Here is a 12,437-nt window from a genome sequence, read left to right on the forward strand (position 1 = left end):
AAAGAACTGGGATCACAATGTAAACAACTGTAAACTGTTTAAAATAGATCCACCATCAATGTGAGTTTTTTCTATCCACGCACTTCTCCTAACGGCCCACTTTTCACCACAGGTATATATAATCACTAAACTGTCAGGTAAAAAAATAAGTTAATCAAATGCAGCAGCTCTTATATATATGAAACCCAACCAGGTCGTAAACACAGCGGGCCTCCTGCCTACGAAGAACATCAATGACACATTGTTACTCATCACTGTCGTTTAGAGGCCTTTGAATAAAAAGGTTAATGAAAAAGTGCTGTTACAGTGATGATCACTGTAAGGCTTGCTATTTATTTTTATATTAGTCTGCTCAAATGCTGCTTTTGTGTGTTTACATCATGTATGTAACTATCTGCCGCTGATAGTCTGATACATACCAGCCTGATTGTAACTACAGTATATTGCTCTTGTTCACACACAACGGGAACCATTTGAATGAACTCTGTGTTTTAGCGGGTATTTCTTTGGAATTCAGTCTCTGGGGATTGTAGCACCATTGTCCAGACAACTGAAAACCCCACACAATGTGCTGACAGATAACTGAGCCATAACTGGCCACTGCAATTACTGTATGCCATTCAATGCATGTGTATCTATGTGCTCTTGCATATATGTGCATTTCTTTTTTGATTGCACGAAGATTGCAGACCTCATCTGGGACTCTAAAAAATTAGCAAATGCATGTGTGGATACATGTGAGTCGATACTGGCCTCAAGGTACAGGCTGCCTTCTTCAATACCTGAGGAAGAGAGGTTACCTCAACATAATTGCCTCCATGATGTCATTTAAAAAGACGTTGCTGGTTTTCACATTTGGAAATAGCAATACAAGGTATTTCCCAGGCAACAGTTCTGTTGCGCACAGCAGAGGGGAATAAAACATGTTGCAACAATGCAATACAGTATACATTTGTATGCAACATTTGCATTTTCAAAACTGATCATACATAATGAGAAATTAACTGCTAGTGTCCCAAAACATCAATCAGCATCCAAGATTTGAACCACGGAAGCCCCCTTATTCTGGATTATATATTAATAATGTCAGCAGTCATGTAAATCCTGCTCAAAATACAGTTTACCAGATTCTTAATATATGACAGATGTGTTCCAATTGTGTTCCAAACAAGATTACAATCCTGAATTTATACAGGATTTAATAAGTATCATTAATCAGCCACACAGGACCCTGAAACAAGATTTATTTATTTCATGAAATGATTTATTTCCTGAAACACTATGGGCATAATAACATGATGCATTTTCCACAGAAGTGTGGAAGTGTTTCAATATATGGAAGTTGGCTTTTGAGGCGATTCACAGCAAAATTGCAGTTCTACATTTTGTGGGTTCTGTATGATAAAAATTGCTTGTTGTACACTATTCTGAGTCTACTATATGAAATCGCACAAACAGTGTGGTGTTAGGCCAGCAGTACCTTTCAAATCTGGTGTGTTCTTAAACTGTTATCATATACAGCATTGCGAGCAATACTACAACTCAAGGTTTGTTTGTCTAATATCCATGGCAGAGCCTGTGAGTCACAGTGGAGAGAGACAAACATAACATGTTTGTCTCATAGTGGGTTGTTGGGTGGTGAATGAGGCCATGCGAAAATGTCCACAAATTCAGCCTGCTCTGCTTGTACACACTATGGCAATCAAAGACAAATGCAGTGGTTTGTTTACCACTGTCATTTTGTCTGTGCTAACACTCAGTTCAATCTCACAACAGAACACCAAGACATGACACGAGCGGAATGCGTGAGACACGGAGAGAGCACAGAAAAAGAGGAGGGTGTCATGGCAGCAGGGACACTAGCAGGCCAAAGCCTGGGAGAGCAGCAGTGATTGGTTTGGACCACCCATCTGGACTGGCTGAGCGCCTGGGCTGGTTGGACTGCTGTTTGCCCGATAGACTGCACGGATGAATGAATGGAGGGATAGAGACAGACAGAAGTCCCGTGTAATGATTCAGATTGATGGAACAATGTGCTGGAAACATTGAATAAGTCAATGGAAAACACACATGCTATCACCAGCAAGCGCACACAATTACAGGTCACTCCATATACGGTGTATCAGTTCATCGTCATGTGTTGTTCACGTCTCCCAACATAAAACTCTAAAACAACTCTAAAAAAAATGTAGGCATGTTAACCATAACTACATAACTTGTAAATTATATTGTATAATACATTACAAAAATTTAATAATGCAATTTTACTTTTTAGATATACTGTGTCGCCTGGATCCACTTACAATCATTTCCAGCACAGTAGCTATCGTGAGATCACACAGTTGGCAAAGAGTGAGTAGTTGGATTGATGTATATTGGCTAATTAGATCAGTCTTAAAAAAAGAAGCTAATTGTTAACTAGTAGCCAGTAGTTTAGGACTTTTTTTTATTATTACAGGTTGACTGCACTAAACCTGTTTTTGATCCTTTCTGCATGCTCAACTAGCAGTCTGATTTACACAGCAGAGGCCTACTTTAAATGAAATTAGCTAATCAAATGAAGCCTCAGACTTAAATTGTGTTTTCTATTTGACCTGAAAAAGTTATCCCTAAAAGGACAACAGTCACTTGATTTTTTAGTTCACCCCTATAAAAGCTCAAATGTAATGTACTGTAGTTAAAAAGCTCATTAAGGAGGCTTTTTTTAAAGTTGTTTCGCACGGAACTGTCATTAACATGCATAAAGGAAACAGTGGTCCCTTTCACACAGAAATTGGGCAAGGTCTGCCATTTTGACAGCTTTGTTTAATATCACAGAACCAAGCACATGTCACCTCAGTGTGTGATTTCAAAGGATTGCTGGCATTCTGGGAGCAAAAGAGACTCGACGTGTAACACAACAGCGTCTGCGTCTACTCGTCTAGTGTGTGCGAGCCGATCCAAACTGTTAATCGACCACGCAAACCCAACCCGACCCACAAACCACATTTCTTTTACATTATAGTAGCACAGTTTTCAGTAGAGAGAAGGTCAGAGATGGCCGCAGCGCCTGCGTGTGTATGTGTTTGAGAGAGGGAGAGAGCGAGTGGAACGCATTGTTTGGATACTTGGAACGCTGCTTTGTCACTTTTTTTCTCCTGTGGGTCGACTTGTGCATTGTAAAACATAAAACATATCATAATCCCTCAAGGTGGGGGAGGTGGGGGTTTCAAGGCCACCAAGATAGCTATTCACAGCATCCAGAGACATGGAGGGACCTCCGGGAAAGACATTGTGAGGCGTTGGTATGAGACTTGGTATGACACCCTTGGGAAGAATGGTGATTAGTAACGAAGAAGACTGACTACACTCTTGGGCATTGGTGGAAACATACTCATGGCATTGGCTAATGCTTTTGAAAATGCTACTTATGTTAGTGAGCAAGTAAAGATGTTGTAGTTTATAAACTTTAATCACGTTGCCGTTGGAATTATACTTTTGCAATGATACACACAAACATCTCTGCTGAATTTACGCAGTGACGGGCCAATTCTCAACAATGCATTGTGCGGCCAACCTGATTGGTTGATTCAACTTCCTGTCAGGAGGTGGGACCAAAACAGCCACGTGAACGTCTTCGAATAACACCCATGCAGAGGTTGATGATGACAGGAAATGTGTGTATACGCATATAACGTGTCAAAAAAGGTATTTCCAACACTGCACAGTGGTTTATAACACACTCTCAGAGAAATTCCATTGATATGCAATTAATTTGCAACAGAAAATGCATTTTGAAGGAAACGCTATGCTGACCGGATAACATTTTCTATTAACATTATGAGGAAATGTTAATTAACATATCTGACAAGTCGCAAAAATGTTGATACTGACTATATCAGCAAAATGTTCACTGACAGCGTATTTGTTTTATTTCCCGGCAAAATAATGCAATAAGTACATTATTTAACTGTTTTTTTGGATATGTTTAGTCAAAAAAAACAATTTAGTACTATATATACAGAATTTCTTGGGGACAGGGTTGTACTATGGGACAGAATTTTACAACTCTGCAAAGTATCACAGTCGCAATAATGTTATCTTTCTTCGCCTTTCGATGTCAGCAGACTATGAATACAGTGTTACAATGTTACAAAGTAATCTACCAGCTTGCTTGCACAAAGTAAAGTTTAGATTGAAAACCTAATTGCACCTTTGCCAATAGAGATTTCAGACTATGCAATTGCAATGCCTTATGTTTTCTTTGCCTAAGCTTTTTGTTGTGCATGCTTTCTTTAACTTTGATGGTTCATGTTCTATTTTTGTAAAACTTAGTGATGCTGAATTGTAACATCAATTAGCATCTACAGAATGTAAGTAAGTAATATTTATTTATAAAGCACTTTTCACAGATAACATCACAAAGTGCGGTTACACTTTACTTTAAGTTTTCTACATAAGAGTGACATGACACTGTCATGAATGTTTATGACATAACTCTTTTGTCATAAACTCTTTTGAAGAGAGTGAAGTGTCATTCGGTTTTGTCATGACACGTTATGGTTATGGTTATGGTTATGGTTAGGGTTAGGGTTCTTGTGTTATGACAGTGTCATGTGAGTGTCATGTATTCATGACAGTGTCATGTGAGTGTCATGTATTCATGACAGTGTCATGTCACTCTTATGTAGAAAACTTAAAAGTAAAGTGTTACCCAAAGTGCTTTACAATGACATAAAACATACAAGAGAACATAACACATATTAAAAACTCGATACACAATTAAAATGACATAATAATACATAAAGTAAAGACGGGTCTACAAAACGCATGTCTAAAAAGCTATGTATTTATCTAGTTTTTAAAAGAGTCCATAGAAACAGAAGACCGTAAGGGTGGAGGCAGAGCGATGGAGACGAGGAAGAATTTACAACAACTGAAACCCCAGTGCCAATGCTTGGTAAAACTCTAAACTCTAAGAAGAGAGATGGTAATACATCAAGAGGGCTTGAATTTTCCTAATCAAATCCAATAGATCGTGTAAACTCATAGGTTAAAAAGAGTCCAGAACAGTAGGAGATTGAGAGGGGCTTGAGTTGGGTGGGCAAGTCCCAGTATGAATACCGGACCTAATAGCCATTACCTTATCAACAAAGAAGGTAAGGAACTTGTTACAATCATCTGTGAAGAAACTAGAGAGTGTAGGTGACACAGTGTTAAATAGTATCAAACAAAAATCTTAGCATTTTTTTTTTTTTCCAAAGAAGAAATTAATTTAGCAAAGTAAGCAGTCCGGGTTTGTGTATTAAGTGTATTAAAAGAATTACAAAGATCTTTGAAACACAGGCGATGAACCTCTAGCCCAGTGGCTTTCCATAATCGTTCTGTCCTGCGACACTTCCTTCTCAGGCTACAGACAGCATCTGTCATCCACAGACAAGTCTTGCAAATAGCCCTAGTCCTAACCTTGAAAGGTGCTACTTCGTTCAGTCACATGGAGCAATGCTCATTGAAAGATGTACATAGTGTATGTACTGTATGCAAAATAATTCATTTACATTGCTGCTTCATATTAAGATAAAATACTATAAAATATATTTCAAAATGTGTCTTTATATCTCGCATAGGTGGATAGGATAGGCGATTAGGTTTTGTGTGGATAAGATCAGTAAGAGCGGTAAAGTGATCAGTGACGTGACACGTAAAAGGCCATTGTTCCCAGTGTGTTAGGAGACAATGACTGTGACTAATTATCTTAACAGCACAAGCCCCATCAAGCCCTGTACTCTATACTCACACTCTTATCCCAATCTCTTTACATTTAAGGCTTCCTTCCCCTCGACCACTACGCCAAACATCACCAGAATGGGTTTGTGTCCTGTGGCAGTGTTCTTGACTGCAGTCCTTTAAGCATTTGTTACAGTTTGTATGGCGGTTTATTGTACTTGGGTGGCAACATTTTAAATATGACAGTATGGATATAACTGCTTTTGTTATGAATCACAGGCAGAAAATGGAATGTGGCATTCACACCATTTCAGCTGAACAAGAAGCACATGTAAGCCTCTGATCTATATACATCAACATTTTTCTAATCCACTTATTGAATCCGAATCCCTTGTTGAATGTTTTTAGGTTTACCTTTCAAAATTGACTTTACTTTCAAACTTAGGTAATTAAAGACTAAAAGCAGTCTAAAAAATTAGGACAAAAACTTAAAGATGTTTCATCAGCTTTTGTTGGCTGAGAAGGCAGAAACACTACATTTTTTAATGCCAGGCTAATACATGTTCACAACCTGTAGCTTCAACCTGAAAATTAGATTTGCAGCATGATATATTCAAAATGTTGATATGCTATGAACCAAAGTGTGACTGGGAGATTCTTCAATTGACGTGAGATGATCAGCTTTATATAAATTCTTGGTAGAAGAGTCACCATTCTGTGGGTCCCACAAAAAACAACCAGTTCAGTGATATGATCATATTGTCATGATATAATTTCACTGAAAGTTGACAGACAATAAAATTAAACTTTCGTAAAACCTATGTCTACATTTATATTACAGAACATCACAACTTTGTGCGCTAAAGTAGAATCCGTGCGTTCGTCCACAACATGCGTTTTGCAGCTACCTAATGTACGTTCAACCTTTGATTCAGTGATGCATTCTTTCACCACTGGTCCACACTTCCTCTGGTACTGATGCCATCAGGGCTAAAAACCCATGCACCTAATACAGCCATTCATCCAACCAAGCGCTCAACCCTGGGTATCACAGGGGCCCCTGCATACTCCATTGCCTTTATAAGATTAATGCACTGGATGGAGCAGGTGTCTGCCAAAATTCCATTCCTATTTAAACCTCCAGGCCCATACCAGCAACCTAATCCTATTAGGCCTAATTGAGTGAAGTCGACAGTCTTTTTCAGTTAAACTAAGTTCACGCACTAATAGGATTCAAAAGGGGGCATTAAAAAGGTACAATGTGTAGAGAGTAGTAGCATTAGTGCGTGGCATCAGGGAGCGAGGGAGCAGGGACTGTGTGTTGGGACCAGTAGAGGCTTCCTGCTGGGTTTGGAGATCTGTGTTTAAAAAGAGGGAGGGAGTGGGCTGGAGGTCTCCCTGGAGGCTAGATAAGCTCAGAGGGGGGAACGAGAACAACATAATTGGTATTCAGGAACCCCTAGTGTGTTTGTGTGTATTTGTTTTTTTGTATGCACAAATAAAGCATTAGTGGAATTCTCAAACATGGAATGTTTGTACAGTAGATACACCCAGAACATAGACAAAAACATGCACAGCAAATAGATAAAACGTTTTTGGACTTTTTATGGGATATAAAAAAGCCAAACCAGCACTTTCTGTCTTAATTACTTTCTCATTATTTATACTAGGATACAAACTTGCATCAAAAACTTCCTAGTAAGAAAGAAACCACAAGATAGGATCTACAGTGATACGTCCTAAAGCCATAAGACAGTAGGAAACAGACTAGGTGTTAAAAAAAACAGCTTGTCACCTCATTGAATCCTTCTTGTTTTTGGCTTGTGGCTACAACATAATCTTATCAGGGCCCTTAGTTAACATCTCTCCCCCTATGTCCCCACTGAAAGACACGTTTTTCCTCCGAGGCAGACTGCACTACTACTTCTTTTCCACAGAAAGAAAATAAGAGAACAAAACTGAAACAGGAAGAATAGGTACTGCATATACCTGAATTAAAAGGTCACATGCAGTATATCCTGCACCTATTCCCATAGTGAAGATAAGTGCAATATATTTCTTAAAAATCTAGAGACAGTGATGCGACTCACTTTTGTCCTAAACTGAGTAATGCGTTTCCAATGGCCCGTTAAAACTGGCTCAGACTGTGAAAAATCCAGAGGCACAAACTCTTTTCAGCCATTATGGGAACTTTGCAAACAAGACTTCACTCAGTTTAAAGATTCAACGTTTGTATTTTCTGAATGGTGTAAATTATTAATACATTTGCTGTGCTTCGCTAAATAATAGAGGGTGTAATCATCCATGTTTTCATTTATTTTTTTCCAAATATCAAACTTATGTTTGTAAAAGGCATAGTTCACTTCATTGAGTTTGTAAAAACGGAACAAAACCCAAAGTGTAAGGGGTTAAATGGGTGATTATGTGCAGGGCTATTTCTAAGCTAACCAGCTGCTGGCTATAAGTTTTTATTTAGCATGCAGACATGAAAGTGGTATTAACCTTCTTATATAACGCTTGTCAAGAACGTACATAAACATATCAAAGCTGGCTGAAGAACAGCCCCTGTTCTTACACCCATGCAAGGGCATAAAAAGTGCTCTTATGACACCTTGTAATGAGTCAATTCATTCAAATAAGGCTATTTTATTCATTAAAAATGTGTGTGCTGAGTGATACTCAGCAGTAATGATAGTCAAGGCCACACACACACACACACACACACACACACACCAACTTAAGGAGGTCAGAGAGGGACACAGTGTTCAGCCAGTGGCGTCAGTGACACAGACATGGCCTGAGGAAATAACCTTTCAGAGCTGCCCATAGCCAGGAGTACTACATGGGACTCCCTTTGAAGAAAACACTTCCAAAAGGACTTCAGAGACAAAAAGGTTAGCGTAGGCTTTCAGTGATCTTAAGTGGCCTTCTTTCATGAAGGACAAATAAGACAACAAAGGGACTGAAGAGACAGTTGACAGCTTACCGGAAGCGAAAAAGCAGATGTTATCTGGGGTTTTAAAGTGAATTAACAGAACAATAATTGTTTTATTATTTCATGATACTGATATCTCACAGCATATGATATATACTGATATCTTTGGCACCTCATTTAGTTTGTCTTTTGACCAAAATGTAAATTAGTCATATTTCAGTCATTTTGATTATATATTTTGTTTTAGTCAACAAAAATGTAAGACATCACAAGTTTTTGTAAGTAAAAGAATTTTCACTTTTATAAGTTACATTAAAATATCAAGTAAAAGTCATTTTCTTGGAAGAAGAATCACACTGATACTTTAATTTCAATCAAGAAAATGACACCTAAATCAAATAATGTTATTTTGCAACAGAAACCATTTAAATTTGTTACTTTAAAAAAAAAAAAATATTCCAATAGTTAGCGTTATCCACTGTTTTAAAAACAGCTGTGCAGTTGGCTTCATGAGACCTTTTGTGATACAACCATCCATTGCCTTGGTACAGATGAAAGAAATCTGAGATAATTTAACTATTAAATGCCATCTATTCTCCTAATCATGTTAAAGAGGGATTGCCTTCATAGACGTTTCCTAATCTGATTACATCTGATAGCACTTGCAGAATGGCACTGCCTTTGTTTCCTGTATCTTCATGGGATCTTGTGTAAATGTCAAAAGCTTTTACCTCTGACGCACGCAGACTGCACAACTAGTTTTACCAAAAGCAAAGGAGATAAAAAAACAGAAACAGGAATAATACGAACTGTATAATTGAAGGGCTTTGCATTTCATAGCCTATGCCTATTCCCATATTAAAGAGAAGTGCAATATATTTTATTAAAAATGTATATGTGACAGTGACTCACAATAGTTAATCTTTGTCCTAAACTGAGTAATGCGTTTCCAATGGCCCGTTAAAACTGGCTCAGACTGTGAAAAATCCAGAGGCACAAACTCTTTTCAGCCATTATGGGAACTTTGCAAACAAGACTTCACTCAGTTTAAAGATCAACGTTTGTATTTTTTTGAATGGTGTAAATTATTAATACATTTGCGGTGATTAGCTAAATAGTAGAGGCGTAATCATTCATGTTTTTTTTTTTTTAATACCAAACTTATGTTTGTTAAAAGCATAGTTTTGGTTAAACATTTATTTTCTTTCTTGATGAGACTTAGATGAGGAAATTGATATATATATATATATATATATATATATATATATATATATATATATATATATATATATATATATATATACATACTGAATTAAAAATGAACCTATACTTGATGAAAAGCTGTCTGAAGAAGTTATATTATGTTCTTATAACACATTGTAATTGTGTCAATACATTCAAATGAGGCTATTTCAATGGTTTTAGTTGCTTCAGTCAAAAAGATTTATGCGTGTGCTGAGTGACGCACAGTATGTCAAAGTACCTGACGAAGATCTGATCAGTGAGAGTTTAACCTGAGAAGACCCCAACTGTCATAATTCCTCCTTAAACATCAAAGATCATCACCGAAATACTATGTATTTGTTTGTGTGTGTTTGTGTGTGCGTGTGTGTCTGTGTGTGTCAGTGAGAGAAAGTTCAGTGATAGAGACTGAACTATGAAAAGTCAGGAGGGACGGGGAAAAGACCCACAGCTTAGTACAATGATAGAACAGAGAGGGGGAAGGGGGGAAATCAAAGAATTGGAATAATTGGCATAATTCAAGGTAACTGGGCACAGTCAGGGGGAGTGTCAGTGTTGGGCGAATCTTTTGCCATCCTCAAAGAGAGACGGTCTGCACAATTAGCCACACGAACTCTGACCCCGCTCAGAATAATTAATGAATAACAGAGGGAATAAAGACAAAAAGGCGCAGAGCGGTCTGGTTGAGTGGCGAGCAAGGGTAATACATCAAAGAATGCTGTTAATTGGCCCTGTGGCTTTCATTCTTTGCCCTATTTCTTTCAATTCATTGACTCAAAATAATGGGTTCAGGTTCATTATCAACAGGTCGTAAGCCCTGGGAGTGCCAAAATTCAACAGGAGAGCCAGGGGTGTGTGTGAGTATGCTTGCCAGTGCATGTGTACAAAAATGTGTGTGTAATGGCTCAGCTTTCGCCTGGCTCCTGATGACATCAATCCCACACAGGGAAGAGTTGTATAGTTGTGTTGAGAAGAGAGCAACAGGCCGCAATTATTAGGATTTGATTGTGCAAGAGCATACAAGTACAGTTTTTAATTGCGCGGTTGTGAATGCTACACGTGCCGTCACAATGCTGGAATATAACTGGTACGGACAGGTAAGTGAAGCTGACACACCTACTCTTGCTTTCATATGTAAACGCAGTGTTAATGTCTGCATACGTACCTGGGTGATAAGGCCTCAGAGTTGCTTAAGTCAAATAATAATAAATGTATGTATGAAATAATCACATTTATTTTCAAATATTGCAGATTAATGTGTGTCATGTGCCTGTTTGTATGCCTTAGATAAAGAGCATCCTTGTTTCTGATAGCTGTAAAAAGACTTTGATAAAACCGTTAGATGTGAAATGTAGGGCTGAATTATATAAATTTATATATTTATATATATTTATGAATTAAAATAAAATAAATAGAATCAAAGCACAGAAAAAGGCACTGAGACTGATGACGTGAGCAGAGGAAAAATGACTGTGGCTTTCATATTATATTAGTTAGTCGCTGACTTTTTTGTATGGGTACAGACTCCTAAAAATTAAGTAATTAAATTACTTTAATTATTAAATTAATAATGACAATATCGTTATACAATTACAAAAACATTTACAAAAAAATTAGTCATATCTTTTTGCATCATTGTCATTTCATTATGGGTATGTCGGCTAACATTTTGTCAGGACAGTGATGATTTGTGGAATTATTTACTTTTATGATAAAACATGAAATACTGTATTAGACAAAAAGCAAAGCAGACTTGTAAAAAAAGGTCAACTTTTCATCATACATTTGGCAAAACTGTGAGAACTTTAGGAACAAACATTTCACTTTAGTGTTAATGTTGATAATGATAATGAAAGAATTGGGCTTTAATTCATTCTTAATGAAGCACAAAGTAGAAAATTCAACAGTAGTGTCTTATAACAGCACATATGAGAGGCTGCTCTTCTTCTTCTTCTTCTTCTTCTTTGTATTTACATTAACCCATTTATTCCAACTACCTTATATGATACCAGGTCATGGGACCAGGTGCCTTTCATTCTCATTCACCTTTAGTTCACTTCTCTCACCATTATAGTGTCTGTTTAGTTCCATTATAGTGTCTGATTAGTTCCATTATAGTGTATGTCTAGTTCCATTATAGTGTCTTTTTAGTTCCCTGAATCTTTCTTTATCTGTGTGTGACTCTCATTTGCATTCTTTCCTTGCGTTCACTAACTCTAACAGGCAAAAAAAAGGTGCAGTTTTGGGACGAAAACCCCAGGTCACGTGAAATTACTCCCACTCACGCACAGAACCAGACACACCATAAAAGAGTGATGGGGCAGGAGGGGTGGTTAACTCAATTACTATAATTTATTTTTACTCACGGCACATGATTTTGTGAGAAATACCTCGCTGTTTGTTACACACTGAAATATTTCAGCCAATCCTCTTGGCCAACCACGGCACAGTTGTTTCCCCTCTCTGCTCGTCTTTTTATTGCCATATGAAAGTAGTCCCATACCTGGGTGAGCCATGTCAAGCAATTAATACCCTGAAATACGCCTTTTAAGTA

General features: G+C 37.6%; 1 protein-coding gene and 1 long non-coding RNA gene across 3 annotated transcripts in view; one reads left to right on the plus strand and one right to left on the minus strand.

Moving 5' to 3' along the window:
• Nucleotides 1-12,437, plus strand: part of tfec (transcription factor EC) — a 51,294-nt gene that overhangs the window by 9,571 nt on the left and 29,286 nt on the right. The gene's annotated exons all lie outside the window — the stretch shown is intronic.
• LOC114549910 (uncharacterized) overlaps nt 1-12,437 on the minus strand; it is a 190,935-nt gene that overhangs the window by 2,887 nt on the left and 175,611 nt on the right. The window lies entirely within an intron of this gene.

Source organism: Perca flavescens, chromosome 23, assembly GCF_004354835.1.
Source record: "Perca flavescens isolate YP-PL-M2 chromosome 23, PFLA_1.0, whole genome shotgun sequence".
Taxonomy (NCBI): Eukaryota; Metazoa; Chordata; class Actinopteri; order Perciformes; family Percidae; genus Perca; species Perca flavescens.